Here is a 14,386-nt window from a genome sequence, read left to right on the forward strand (position 1 = left end):
TTTTTAAATTCTGGAAGTGATTAATCAGTCGTGCAGTTGATCTAAGTAAACGCGCGTTCTTGCATTTTGTCCCTCGTCACAGTGAAGAAACTGTCGCATCCATTGTGACAGTGCTCACATTTGTTCCATTGCGAACAACCTGACCCTTATGGCCGTGCGTGCGTGCGTGCGTGCGTGCGCGCGCGCGTGTGTGCGTGTGCGTGCGCGTGTGTGCGTGTGTGCGTGTGTGCGTGTGTGCGCGTGTGTGCGCGTGTGTGCGCGTGTGCGCGTGTGTGTGCGCGTGTGTGTGCGCGCGCGTGTGTGTGTGTGTGTGTGTGTGTGTGTGTGTGTGTGCGCGCGTGCGTGCGTGTGTGCGTGTGCGTGTGTGTGCGTGTGCGTGTGCGTGTGTGCGTGTGTGCGCGTGTGTGCGCGTGTGTGCGCGTGTGCGCGCGTGTGTGCGCGTGTGTGTGTGTGTGTGTGTGTGTGTGTGTGTGTGTGTGTGTGTGTGTGCGCGCGCGTGCGTGCGTGCGTGTGCGTGTGCGTGTGTGTGTGTGTGTGTGTGTGTACCCTTCGGCAGTCTTTTATCAACGGCGTGTGAAATGCACGGGAATGATATATATGTGTCTCAGTATCGCTTCTCTTTCCAGTAAGCAAAACTAATGACTCATAAAAAAGCTTCTAATAATTTACAGCATATATTAGGAATGGAAACATCGCCCCTTGCATCCTGAAGTCATAAATATATACAGGGAGTCTCAATTAACCATCATGCACGAAGATTTAAAAAGAAAAGGCAATGCGTTGCTTGAAGAAAAGTTAATGCATGTTGTTTCTAGTAGTGTGGAGTAGCTGCCAGTAATTTTTTCATTACTGAGATTTAATTAGGTAATCGTAAATAGTTATCTAGCTCGAGGTCGTACTATCATGATTATCAAAGTGTCAATGAGCATTTGTAGGCACAGCCAAGGGACATCTAACTGCGGTATTTTCAGCGACGTACTAACTGTGTACTAATTCGGTCCGACTGATAAATAAACCCTGTGAAATGTGTCGAATACCACGTGTCTGCGCTTTCACCCGCATCATAAAGCAGCGCCCTCGAACAGGCTCCTTCTGAGTTAGCCAGTACGAAATGAAGGAAATAACGAAAAAAATCACCGCGCTAGCGCTCTGTACAGATGGGTATAACCAGCGAAGCAGAACCGTGTGGCCTTGATGTTTATCACTGGCTTAATCCCGACGGTTCAATGAACGACGGCTTGGTAGGCTGCTGGATCCTCGGTACTCAGTTGCTGCTTGAGCTCGGCTGCACGAGCCTGTTCTTGTGCCAGGGCTGCAGCATCGGCACTGCAGCGTACGTCCTCTAGGCAGCAGCTGGTGTTCAACGGCGCTTACGAATTCATAGATAACAAGGGCACACTGAAATCTGATGCATTTTGTTTGTTTGTTTGTTTGTTTCGCGCAGGCGTCCCGATTGCCAATTCGCCTCATTTAGAAGCGGTTATAATTTACTTTCTTGAGTGCATCGGGTTTGCCTACAGTGTTAAATAATATCTTACCGGCTAAAAGAAGAATAAAAGAGCCCTAATGGGAGTTAACTTTTCTGTATTTTTGTCGGTGCATTGGTTTCCAAGTGGAGCGCGCGCTGCACTGGTTTTGTAGTGATGTATATTTATTCTTCTGAATGCGAGGTCACGTGTTCGATTTCTACCAGTAGCGGCCGCATTCCGATGGAGGCAGAACGCGAGAACGCTCACGTATGCGCATTAACCGTGGAATTAACCGCGGAGGGTAAACCTGAACTGGATCCTTCCACTACAGCGCCTCTGGTTGCACCTGTGCTGCTTCGGGACGTTAAGCCTCACAATCGGGCAACATCTCCCAAAGAATAGGCGTAAATGCAGGAATAAGAGGAAACAAAGAACGGACGTTGTGTCGATGTCTGCACACACATAAGACAGACGCATTCTCTCGGGAAATAGCCCCTCGAGAAATTATGCATCAGAATTGGCAAAGAGTGATCTGCGAAGAGCCCAATTCGCGACATTCCGCCGACCAGACGGGCTTTCAAAGCGGCAGGGCGTCCAACTCCTTTTGCGAAAGCAAGTCGCAAAATTGTCGCGACGAGCCGAAGCAGCCGAATCTGTCATCACCATACAGCTTGTGGCGAAGAAGACGAAGAAAATGCCGCGAGGAAATCTACAACGGCGATTTCGAAGGTCACGCGAAGAGCTTGAAGGCATCAGGCGAATGTATTCGGAGGAATTTCGCAAGAACCTTCGATGAAGCTGTCGGATGGGTTCTATTTCTTGCCTCATACCTTCGCCCGCATGAGTCTTTAGTCGGTTTGCGTGGCTTGAATAGCGCTGACTACTTTCGTTAGTCTGCTTAGATGGTGCAAAAGATCTTCGTGACAGGAATCGAAGCATCGCGGTGGTTTTCCTTATGCAAAAGTGTAGTATGTTGTCGCCTACCTTTCAATGATTCGAGATCATCGCTGGCGCACAGTATGGCGACTGGTGAGCCCAGCAGTGCATAGCACTCACTTCATAAATTGCTCAATGGTAGATATTCTTAATGGGGATCAGGAAAAGAAATTATTTACACGATTTTATTTTCACCAGGAAGCGCTGGTATGTCACCCTTGGGCAGATTGTTTATTCGAGCCACTCTTCGTGAGTTTGAAGGAAGGGACGTAAAGACAAGGAGGAAGATTGCAATGGCTTACAATGAGGACGGAGAGCATAGATTGTAGATGGTCAATTGGGACTTATTGCTGGCATTGCTGTTGCTGCGAAGCAAACGTAATGATGGGCATTCCGATTCATTCTGGCAACACTTTTCTCCCATCACCTTGATGCATGCATTACAACGGTTATGGCTACGCAGCTTCAATTTACATTTACGGCGACCTATGATGGCTTTTTCTGCATTTCAGAGAAGCGAATCTCTCTTGAGAGGCTACGCAAGAAAGAAAGAAAGAAAGAAAGAAAGAAAGAAAGAAAGAAAGAAAGAAAGAAAGAAAGAAATGAGCTGGATGATTGCGACGAGTACAGGCTTCGCAACGACGTTGCCTAACACCGGGAATAGGCTAGTACCTCGGTGACCTTGATAGGCTCGTGATTCGTTGTGCCACCTCTTTGACCGGTAGCCATAAAGGGACTCAGCATATCTCAGCAGGTGTACTGGGAAACTATTGTTTGATTCGGAGACAAGCGTTGAAGATAGGTATATATCTGCTGTTGTTACCGAAAAAAGAGAAACATTCGCCGATGTATGCAGATCCGAGCAACTCGTATATCAGAGACAGAAAAGTTGTGTAAGGGAGTCCTCAGGCCCTTCCAAAGTCCATTGGTTTGACACCGTAGGAGGATTTTATTGATATCATCCATTTCATTGAATACCCTGCTCGGAAAGCATTCTAGCGCTGGCAGAAGAGAAAGAACGAAGGCGTAGGCACCACGATGCACTAACCTTAACAGTTTATTCTCTGGAAAATCCTACTTATATAATGTGTTCGTTCGCCCTGCCAGAGATGAACACATGGAGGAACGCACCATTCCTGCTAGAAATGAACACGCGGTGGGCGAATGAACACGTGATATAGAAGTGTGTGATTATCCAGAGAATAAACTGTCGAAGTTAGCCCACCGTGGTGTCTAGGTCTTCCTATTGTTCCTGTCTGCTTGCGCTATAAGGCTTTCCAAGTACAAGTAACGCTGAAATTTCAGCTGAATGATCGCTCGGAGGTGTCATTTTTGACGGTTAAGACGATCGTTGAGGCCGTCGGCGTTACTATAACAAGTTTATTTGTTCTTCTTTTGCGATTTACCAAATGTATTTACATTTTATTTTATTCTGGTCCATAGAAATCATAAATAAATCGGAAGCGCCACACTTGGTTATTATAACGAGATATCACTATTATCAGGCGTTACTACAACGACATCCTCGTTGTCAGCACATGTTAATGCTGAACATCCACGCGCGGGCACCACCTGGTCGTTTCTAGCAGCGTTGGTGTCTTACAAGCACACTTTGCCTCGTTGCTTCGTAATATACAATGAAACTTATGCGCAGGAGAACGGAGACGAAGTGTTTTTCCTGGGTGTCACATAGAGTGAGCTTAAAATTATATCATGCCAATGTCTGACATCTTCAATAATTAGAGGGGTAAATAAGGCCCGCTAATCACCCTGTATTGCAACTATTACCACCCCCGCCCCCCCGCCTACCTTTCTGTGGTAGGGCTCGATTACGACGCTTTCAACAGCCTGCTACTTGTCCCCGACTGCGTTGACAGCTTCGACAACATCAGGATTACGTTCGACCGACGTCCCTGAGAATCATCTCCGTACTTCAGACAAATTTCATGTTTACCCATATACGGGGCTTATAGGTTATCGCTCCGGCCGTAATGTCTTCCATACGGACCATTTGTAACCTCACTACGTATTAGACATTGACGCTGCGGCCACCATCAGCGCTCGGGATGCGGAGCGACTACCGCAAGCAGTGTCGCGAAACATGAGGTACTTATTCTCATGCTACGGGCTAAATGCTTCTACGTACGCTCACCATAAGCACTGCCAGTTCCAACGTACTACGTCCCCTCTAGGAAAGAAGGAACTTACAGGAGCAAGCTTCTCCACAAGAAGGCTCTTATTGAGGAAAAACCAGATTTACAGGCCTCGGCTGCATACGTGCAGACAAATTTGGAGCCGCTCGTCAGGTTGACAGGGATATACGAGAGGCGCTCGGTATAGGGCCGTATTCACGCAACCTTTTTTCGATCTGAGAAGCTGCCTGTCATTGGCTGGCCGCCTCCGCTAATGACGCGTGGTCCATTATGATTGGCCGGAGCCTCTTCTAGCGAACCGCTCGGTGCGAACTCGCTTGCGAAAATGGAAAAGGCAAGGGAGTTTTGCCCGTCGCCTTGCAAACCGCGTCTGACGTTTGCTCGAAAGAATGCGGCGCCCGTGTTCACAAATCAGTGGCTAGAACGGTTTAAAAGAGCGGGCGCCGAGCGACTCGTTGTAGAGGACACAACAACAGCGAAGACGGCCGGCCAATGACAACCAATTGGTAAAATCTCTCTGCGAATTTGTTTTCTGAGCACGATCAAATGGGAAACCGTCTAGCGTTGTCGCTTTCACTCTGCATGGTGGCGAAGACCAATGGCAGCGCCCAGTTGCAGGGTCGATACTGGGAGCGACGCCCAGCTCTGCGGCGAATGCCCGCCTTCCGGCGTTGCTCGCTTCTCGGCGAGAAGAGCCGAACAGCAATCATGTTGCTTGAATAGCAGGTCAAAGGCATGATGGTGGTGGTGTTCTTTTATTCATATTTTTCCCCCAAGATGGTGCCGAGTAAGGACACCTGCATTTTGTGCTCCCGTTTTTTTTTTTTTTTTTTTTTGGCAAACAGCAATTTTTTCGCTCTGTTTTTTGTGGAAAACGTGCACACGCGAAGTGTGTGTGTTGCGTGGCTGGACAACGACCTCGAGCCGTTGAAGTCGGGTGAGCAGGTATTCACTTGCTACTTGTGCTAGAAGCCCGACATTTGTGCGGTTAGGCTTAGTAGCGTCAACACGCTATAGCCTCCCCATCTGTGGCCGTGTCTCCCGACGTGACAAATTCCGATGCGATCGTTGACCTGACCACCCTCCGCGGCTCCGAGGGGGTCGTTGACCTGACCACCCTTCGCGGCTTTCTGCTTCAGGCTCTTGAAGGAATATCCTACCTCAGCGACGCAGTGGTGCAGCTGCGGAATGATAACGCACGGTGGCACAGGGAAAACGAGCAGGCATCCGCACAGCAAGCCGAAGCTATGAGCGCTCTTCGAGCCGAGGTGCGTGTTCTACGAAACAAGCTTGCCAAAGAGCGCAAGCCGTCATCGCCCGCTTCTGCTGCTGTGCCGCCGGCACACACGTACAAGACAACGATGTATGCTGTGCGGACGGCTTCGCTGAAGACCACTGACCATTTCCCGCACGTACCTCCTTCCCTGGCTCGGGCTGCTTTGTCGAAGGCTCCTGCTGCTCACCAGTTGACGTGCCTACCTGCCTCAGTAGACCTGTCACCTGCCAACCAGCCAAAATCAACACTGAGTGCTGGCTGCTCTGACATCGCTGGGATTGCTGCTGCTTCTCGCTCTGTGCGCCCCCGATCGGGCTATCTTTGTGACAACGCTTGCGCCTGACGCCCATCCCTTACAGCTCGCCGCCCACCTATCAGCAGTTGGTGCAGCGTCCCTGTCCTGCACTCGACTGAAAAGCAAGTACGATTCCTACGCGTCATTTCACTTGTCTGATAATGACTGCTATCAGTGTCTAAGAGATCCTTCACTGTGGCCGCGCTCTTGCATCTACAAGCCCTTAAGAGGTGAACTTTACCATACTATGATATTGAAAAATGTTCAGCAAGATGAAAAGAAGCATCACGATGTGAGAGTTCTCTATCAGAATGTTCGTGGATTACTCACAAAAGTGAATGTATTTATCTCCAACGTCATTTCATCTTGTTTCTCCATCATTGTCTTAACAGAGACTTGATTGTGCCCTGAAATACCATCTAGTTCATACTTACTGTCCACTTATCAAGTTTTCCGACGAGACCGCGATCCTTCTTCACCGAAATCAAAGGGCGGGGGGGGCCATGACCGCGATCAACCAATCATTCAGATCCGTTCGGCGCCCTGATTTAGAATGTTCAACAGAATGCGTCTGGGAGGAGATTTTTGGTGCTGGTAGTAATAGGCTATTAGTAGGGGATTTTTATGCTGCGCCTGATATCAATATTGAGGTGTACATGACTGTTCTAGCCACTACTGAAAATGTTATGTCGGCCCATGCTAACCATAAAATACTCATAACTGGTGAAATTTCAACCCGTTCTTTTTACTTATCTGCCAAGTGCAACTCGCTACTTGATATTATATCTGTTACATGTCTACGCTAATTTAACATAATCATGCACTCTTGTGGCAATGTACTAGACATACTGCCTTAGTAATGCAGAAGCTGTGAATGTGTCCTGTGGCGACTTTCCCCTTGTTAAGCCAGGAAAATATCATCCCCCGCTTCATATTTCATTACAATTCGCGATACATAGTTGCAGGAGTATAAAGGATACAGCAACACCTCGGTCTTTTAATTTCTCAAGCGGAGATTACGGGGGCCTTTACCACTATCTCAATAATGCCGACTGGTCTTCAGTAGTAGAATTAAGAGATGTTAATGACCAAGCCACGGCATTCACGAATATTATTCACGACGGAATGAAGAACTTTATACCACTAAAAGGTACTAAACGCTCTAAATTTCCCCACTGGTTTTCTGTTGAACTGAAAGCAACATTGAAGCTAAAAGACCGTGCTCACAGGAAGGCACAGCGTACAAATCAGGAACTGGCATATAGATTTTAAAAGGTACAGAGCACTCTCTAAACATCTTTACAAGCATGATCATTACATATATATAGCACATGTGGAAGCTAGTACTTCTAAAAATTCAAAGTCCTTTTGGAGACACGTTCGTGAACAGTCATTCAACAATACGAAACAAGATATCTACTTAGTGGCGACAGCCAACCTGCCCCAGATGTCGCGGGCGCCTTCGCCCTACGCTTCGGATCTGTGTACGGTGAATGGTATAGTGAAGGAGTTAGTGAGTTTTCCAATCATCCTTCCCTGGATTCAAGTCTATCGGTCTCAGAGAAGCTTGTCTCTAAGAGCATTAAACGATAAAACCGTCCTTCTCGTGTGATCCTGGTGACATTCCACCTGCTCTGATTAAGACGTATGGGTCCTTGCTCGTTCCAGTGCTTACTTGTATTTTTAATTCTGCTTTAAAGACGAACACATTCCCAACGGCTGAAAAAACAGCACGGGTCGTTCCCGTCTTTAAATCAGAGGTAAAAACTGTATGCGAATAACTTCAGGCCTATTTCTCTCCTATGCGCAGCATTCAAATTGAGTGCAGAGTCAACTCTGCACTCAATAATTTCATCCTATATTGAAAATACTATCATTCCTCAGCAGCATAGATTTATATCGGGACGCTCCACGACTACCAACCTCGTTAGCTTCATGATGCCTGCATGCCTCTCAAGCAGTGTATAAGAAAGGACAGCTGGATGTCATTTATTTTGACCTCAGTAAGGCGTTTGATGTCGTATGCCACAAAATACTCCTTCAAAAGTTGACAGAACTTGATCTGCACCACTCTGTCACAGCGCTGATAAGAAGCTACCTACGCGACTGGTACTGCTACGTTAGCGTAAATGGTCAGTCGTCAGAACTTTATGCGGTTACAAGTGGAGTTCCTCAAGGGTCTGTTCTGGGCCCTCTTCTTTTCTCGCTGTTTAATAACGACGTTTCGGCAGTCATTCAAAACTATTCAGTTTTGTTAAATGCTGATGACGCGAAACATTTTAAAGCGGTAAAAAATGTTAATGATTTCGCCGCTCTTCAGAGGGACATTGCAATTTTTGCGCCATGGTGCGTTGGGAACAAGCTGTTCATAAATGCATCAAAAACGAAAGTTGTAAGCTTCACGCGGAAGACTAACAGGACTTTATTTCCCTGTAGCGTTACAGACGTTCTCCTGCCATGAGCCTAGGGAGCGAAGGTCCTTGGAATGTACTTCGATAGCTCTCTGAGTTTCTCGCCCCATGCTCAACAGACGAGGCAGCGTGCACATCGAACACTTGGCACAGTATGTCGGGTGGCGAGATACTTTGCAAAAAGAAAGTTCATATATATATATATATATATATATATATATATATATATATATATATATATATATATATATATATATATATATATATATTTAAACATAGATTTTGTCAAAAGCCTTCCATCTCCATACAGCTACACAGCCACTCACGTTACCTACCCTCACCTGTAGACTCAACAAATCGGATGTTCTTTTTATTCACAAATTAATACATGGAAAAATCTGCTGCTCGCAATTGCTTTCTAATGTGCGCTGCTTTCACATTCTGCAGAAAGGCACAAGGAAACAACGCACCTTTCAGCCTTCAGATGCTTGTTACCCTCTATCTAGAGTGCAGGCGACGTATAACGCCCATTCAGAGTGCCTGGATATCTTCATCCCTAATTTTAATATTTTGCTGAAAGGAGTTGCAGAGGAATTTCAACAATTGAACAAAAATTCTATCTGTTGTGTGTTTCGGCATTCTGCAGTAATCCATTTTTCTGTTTCTCCACTATTGCTTTGTGTTCTCTTCGTGTACACATTTTATGGTCTGTTAAAATCTGTATTCGCGAAATTAATATTCTTTTTCTATGTGTACGCGCGTGTGTATGTGTGTGTGTGAGAGAGAGTTTGCATTGTTTTTCCTGTGCATTGTTTTGCCCAGTGCGCCAGCACCAAGACCCTCGAGGTTGTTCCTGGGCACTTCAATAAACACCTTTGATTGATTTCATTGATTATTATCATTATTTTTTAAATGCAGATGCATAGGAATACAGGCTACGTCAGAGCCAGCTACCCAAAATCATAAATTTGTGTTTTTCCTAAATTTTTGTTCTTGTCGTCGTCGTCGTTGTTGTTGTAGTAGGCGGAGTTAGCCTAGCATGCTCCTCCGGCTTCGACTTTCATTTTATTTTATTACTCTCAAGACTGGTCAGGCGTACAGTGAGTATGGGTTTAGAAATTAGACAAAAATAAGGAAAGAAAAAGAAAGAAAGAGAAAAAGTTAGATATTACGCTTGAACTTAAAGAAAGCTAATATGAAGCTAATGTTTTAAAAAAAAGGCGTTGTAGTAGTAAACAGCAGCTTTTTTTTAAACATTGTCGTTAGTGTTATATATTTTGTGTGAAGTACATACGCGAGAGATGCGACACAGCGTGGCGACACCTGCCATATTGTCTTTTTTTTTTATTCGTGAGATTCTAGCATAGCGGGAATAGTTGGACAAAATAAAGCGACTATACGATCTTGAATAGCTTCAAGGGAAGCGATAAGTCTGTTATTGTGAGGGTCCCATAAGAAATACACTCTAATTTTGTGTCTTCTCATTAAACTTCCTTCTCTCTCTCTTTCTTTCCGCATAGATCTGCGAAAAACGAGAATCCGCCTTTTTCATTTTCCTGTGCTGCCCTCTGCCGCACGCCGCTGGAAACGTTTTGGAAGGGTTCCGGGGCTTTCGCCGGTTGATTTGTGTACTTGCACCCACGTTGAGTGCGCGTCGATTTTGCGTTTCGTTGATCGCTAATCATTATTAATGGCTACTTCGGGAAAGCATGTCGTTCCTGGAAGCCATGTAGCACTCACCGACTACTGGGTGAGCAGGCCTGAGTGCGCTGTTCTCCGAACAGTGCGGCCGATAAAGGCACGCTGAGTTCCGTTTGGCGACACGGCTGCCTTGGAATTTGCCACTGATTTCTGCACTTGGACATCGCTTTTTGTATTCTTTTTACACATTATTTAGACATCTTGCATATTCAAGAAGTCTTCGAGAACAGCCTTCTGCGTCGGATTTGTCAAAACGGTGCCCTTCTTTACGTCGACACTGGTGATAACGATCTGGTTATCATACCAGATCGTTGTTATCGTCAAATATTGTGGAAATGGTGCATCGCTGATATGAAACAGTGTCAAAACGTAGCAAAACATGCATATCTGCGCATATGTGTCGTGTTTTTACACCCTGAGACGACTCAATATAAGTGGCCGAACCGTTTAAACACGGCTAGTATGTTCCAGATACCTTATTACGGGCTGTTAATTTATTTCTGATTCTCGTTTTTCTTTAACTCCATCATATTTACAGTTTCAGCGTGCCCTAGAGGATTATTAGAGAGAACTGCTCGCATAAGGGCTCATTTGTAGGCCGTGTTGTTCTCTCACGAGAACGCGCGGATGCTATCGCTCACACGGCGTTGGTATAACTGAGTGAGGCGGTTGTTTATGCTGCTGTATACCGAATACACAGTCTCTTCTTTGCCGCTCGACGCAGAGGGAAACAGTGCATCTCTGAGATTGAGAAATGTGTCGGCAAAGCAACACGTACAGACCCACCCATGTACGTAGCGAATGCGACCGACAGCCTACAGGTGCGGTGACGTAGAGATGTTGGCACAGCGCTGTGTCGCCGCTTACCGCTTATTGGGTACGCGCCGTGCGAAGTGAAGTGCAGTTGACTTCAAATCTCTAAGGCCAGAACTGAACTATTAAAGCAGTTTCGTACGGCCTACCTGCTTGCATTTCAGTTCAGGTCCGCTGGTAGCGGGTGCACGAACTCGACGGCACCAGGTTAACCTTCGCTGAACAGGACCGACATTGGCTCATACTTCAAGGGCACGGCTTGAGAGGGTTGAAGCTTGTGCATTTCAACTTTGTAGGTGTGTTTGACTCATTTTGAGGACAAATAATTATATATACAAGCGAAGACGCTGTCGCTATCGTGTTGTCTGTTCGACGGCTGATCACAAGGGGTTCGGTCGAACGATGGTCGGCACGTTGATTTTGCCGGTGCCGTCGACAAGTAAGCCCGTCGCAGTGCACTTCGCGCTCGTCGGTTGCAACGTTGTCGACCTGGTATGATAAAATCATTTCAGTGACGCACAGTAGTCGGTCAATCGTTGGAGTGAGCGTCTTGTCGGTCTCGTACCGACCCAGTGTAGCCGGGCCTTACGAGTACGTGCAGTCAGGCACGCGCTGCCACCACCAGCAAATGAGGGCCGACGCTGCAAGAAGACTTCGTCAGCAACGTGATGTACTTATGTGCCGCCCAAGTGTAAGGAAAGGATTGTTCGTTAAATTTGCTAGCCATAAATGAAAGGCGCGTGCAACTATCTGGCTCACTGTGCAGTCCGGACAACTCGGACGATGCCCTGGTCGCTTTTGCTTTTAAAGTGGAGTTGCAGCCTTACGCTACGCACATTTTCGGCACCGCACCGACGTCGAGCAACCAGTAGAGTTTCAACCATTTCAAAGCGGTACACGGCATGAGTGTATGCAGCAGCGCGCGTCCGAGCGTTTTTTTTTTTTTTTTTTTTTCGGTATACTTTCCGGCGCGCGGCCACGCGCGCGTCCCTTCCAAAACGTTTCGCGACTAATCCGCTAGGGCAGGGCGCATGCGCCGTCGCGCCATGAAAGAGGCGGATTGGCAAGGGTGATGTAAGAATTGTGTTCGAATTATTTTCATTTCTGCGCTGCGTCGGTGGTACGAGCGGCGCTCTGCCTTTAGGTTATCACCATGCAGGAAAGGCTGGTTGTGAACGGTAGATGATAACAAATTAATACAATCGAACAAAACAAAATCTTGCTTTATACTGGCCATTTTATTTTCTTAGGCATCTATAATCGTGGCAACGCGGTCACTAGAATTTGAGTAATACGCGCACCTAAATATTCATTTAAAATTTTTTCTTAGTTATCCGTATCTTTACATACGTTGTAATCGTGGGATTGGCATGAGTCGGTGCCACAGAGTCAATACTGAATTCAAGTCCAATTACCAGAAATCCGGCTGTGAAAACCTATGCCTGCACTATGCAAAGATTCTTTTCATATTACATCTTTTTTTTTGCGTTTCCTCATTGTTGAGAAATAAATATAACAGGACCAAGAGTATCCTTAAGTGCATACGGCCCCTTTCTCGAGATAGAAGAAGAAACTTTATTAAAAAGAATGGTCCGGCAGTTTTTGTTGTGGTTGCTTTAGGTGGCGGCTCGAAGTCCTTGGACTCGGGCGGCATCTTCGGCTTGCCGGACGGCCCAGAGCTGGTCTTCCAGCTCCGAATTTTTGAAAGCCGCCTCCCAGCGGCTTTCAAAGAGGAGAGCAGATTGGATGAGGGAACTAACGCGAGTTAATGACATCTCAGTTGAAATCAAGAAAAAGAAATGGGCATGGGCAGGGCATGCAGGGAGGAAGGAAGATAACCGTTGGTCATTAAGGGTTACGGACTGGATTCCAAGGGAAGGGAAGCGTAGCAAGGGGCGGCAGAAAGTTAGGTGGGCGGATGATATTAAGAAGTTTACAGGGACAACATGGCCACAATTAGCACATGACCGGGGTAGTTGGAGAAGTATGGGAGAGGCTTTCGCCCTGCAGTGGGCGTAGCCAGGATTATTATTATTATTATTATTATTATTATTATTATTATTATTATTATTATTATTTTATTATTCTAGTTTTAACTTAGTCTTGAGGATACCACTTTGGGGATGTCTGTCGCAAAACTTGCGTCCAAAATGCGCTCGCGTTCCCCGTGTGATTTTTCTCTGCAAGGCTTTCTTTATGGTACGGAATGCCAGTGTATTTCAATGTTAATTTTCGAAACTAATATCTGAAACTTGTGGCAGTCTCAGGATTTCACGAAGTGAACATGTTTTGAACATTGACTCGCTTCAATTGCGCTATTGCCGCATCCGCACCGAAGTCAATAACTACGTTATTGGTGATATTACTGTCGATTACTGCACAATACCATCAAGTGAGATCAACCAGTGCTGCAAGCCTTGGTCAGCGAAGACTATATATAATTTGGTCTCGAATTCATTTTTGAGAATGATTGGCACGAGCCGTCGCTGGAACAACGCGTATGTTGTACGACTATGCAATAAGTAGAACATTCTAAAATTTAAAGTTTTAAATTGATAGGGCGACGCAAACGGAGCCCGTGTCTCTCGTCTACTCTATCTATATCCTGTTGCAGAGCATGTCTTTTTCCTTTAAATGCCAATTGCAACGACATTCCACTTTTAGTATATTGGTTATAAACAAGTACGGGAATGTTGCATGGATAATTATCGTCTAATTCTCTAATTGACACTCCCTAAACAACCCTTAGCAGACGACGCCTCCACGTTGTGACGAACATCCAACTAATCGTCTCTAAGATTTTCATCGTGCCGCGGACGCCTATGAATCTCGGAGGCCGTGCCGGGAATTTTGGGTAATATCCGAAGAGTGGTAAATGGCTGCGTATTTTTTCCCTCAGTTTTTCCATCAAAAACGACCGTTTTTTCCAGTTTTTCGTAACGCATGCAAAATTCTGTAAGCAGGCTTTCCCACAAGCCTAATATGCAAGATGACCGCGTTTCCGCTAGCAGAACTGTTAAAGGGAAGCTGAAGAGTCTGTCGAATTCAATAAGACGCTCATATACGGATGCGGGAGCCTTATAAACCATGTAGGTAAAATTTGGGTTTTGTTTTTCAATTAGGAGCGGCGTAATCGTCGGTTGAAATTGCGTGTAGCTCCGCCCCCCGTCGAATGCCGCGCGCTGCTGCTAACGCTGACGATGTGAGCGGAGACCGGAAACCGCGGTGTTGTGACGTCAACTCTAGTGTTTCGTTCCTTCGCAGCGTCCGCGACCGTGCCTGATCGCGCTTGTTTCTGCGTGCGTGCCATCGTAATCTGCTTCGATCGACCC

This window comes from Dermacentor andersoni, chromosome 4 (genome assembly GCF_023375885.2).
Source record: "Dermacentor andersoni chromosome 4, qqDerAnde1_hic_scaffold, whole genome shotgun sequence".
Taxonomy (NCBI): Eukaryota; Metazoa; Arthropoda; class Arachnida; order Ixodida; family Ixodidae; genus Dermacentor; species Dermacentor andersoni.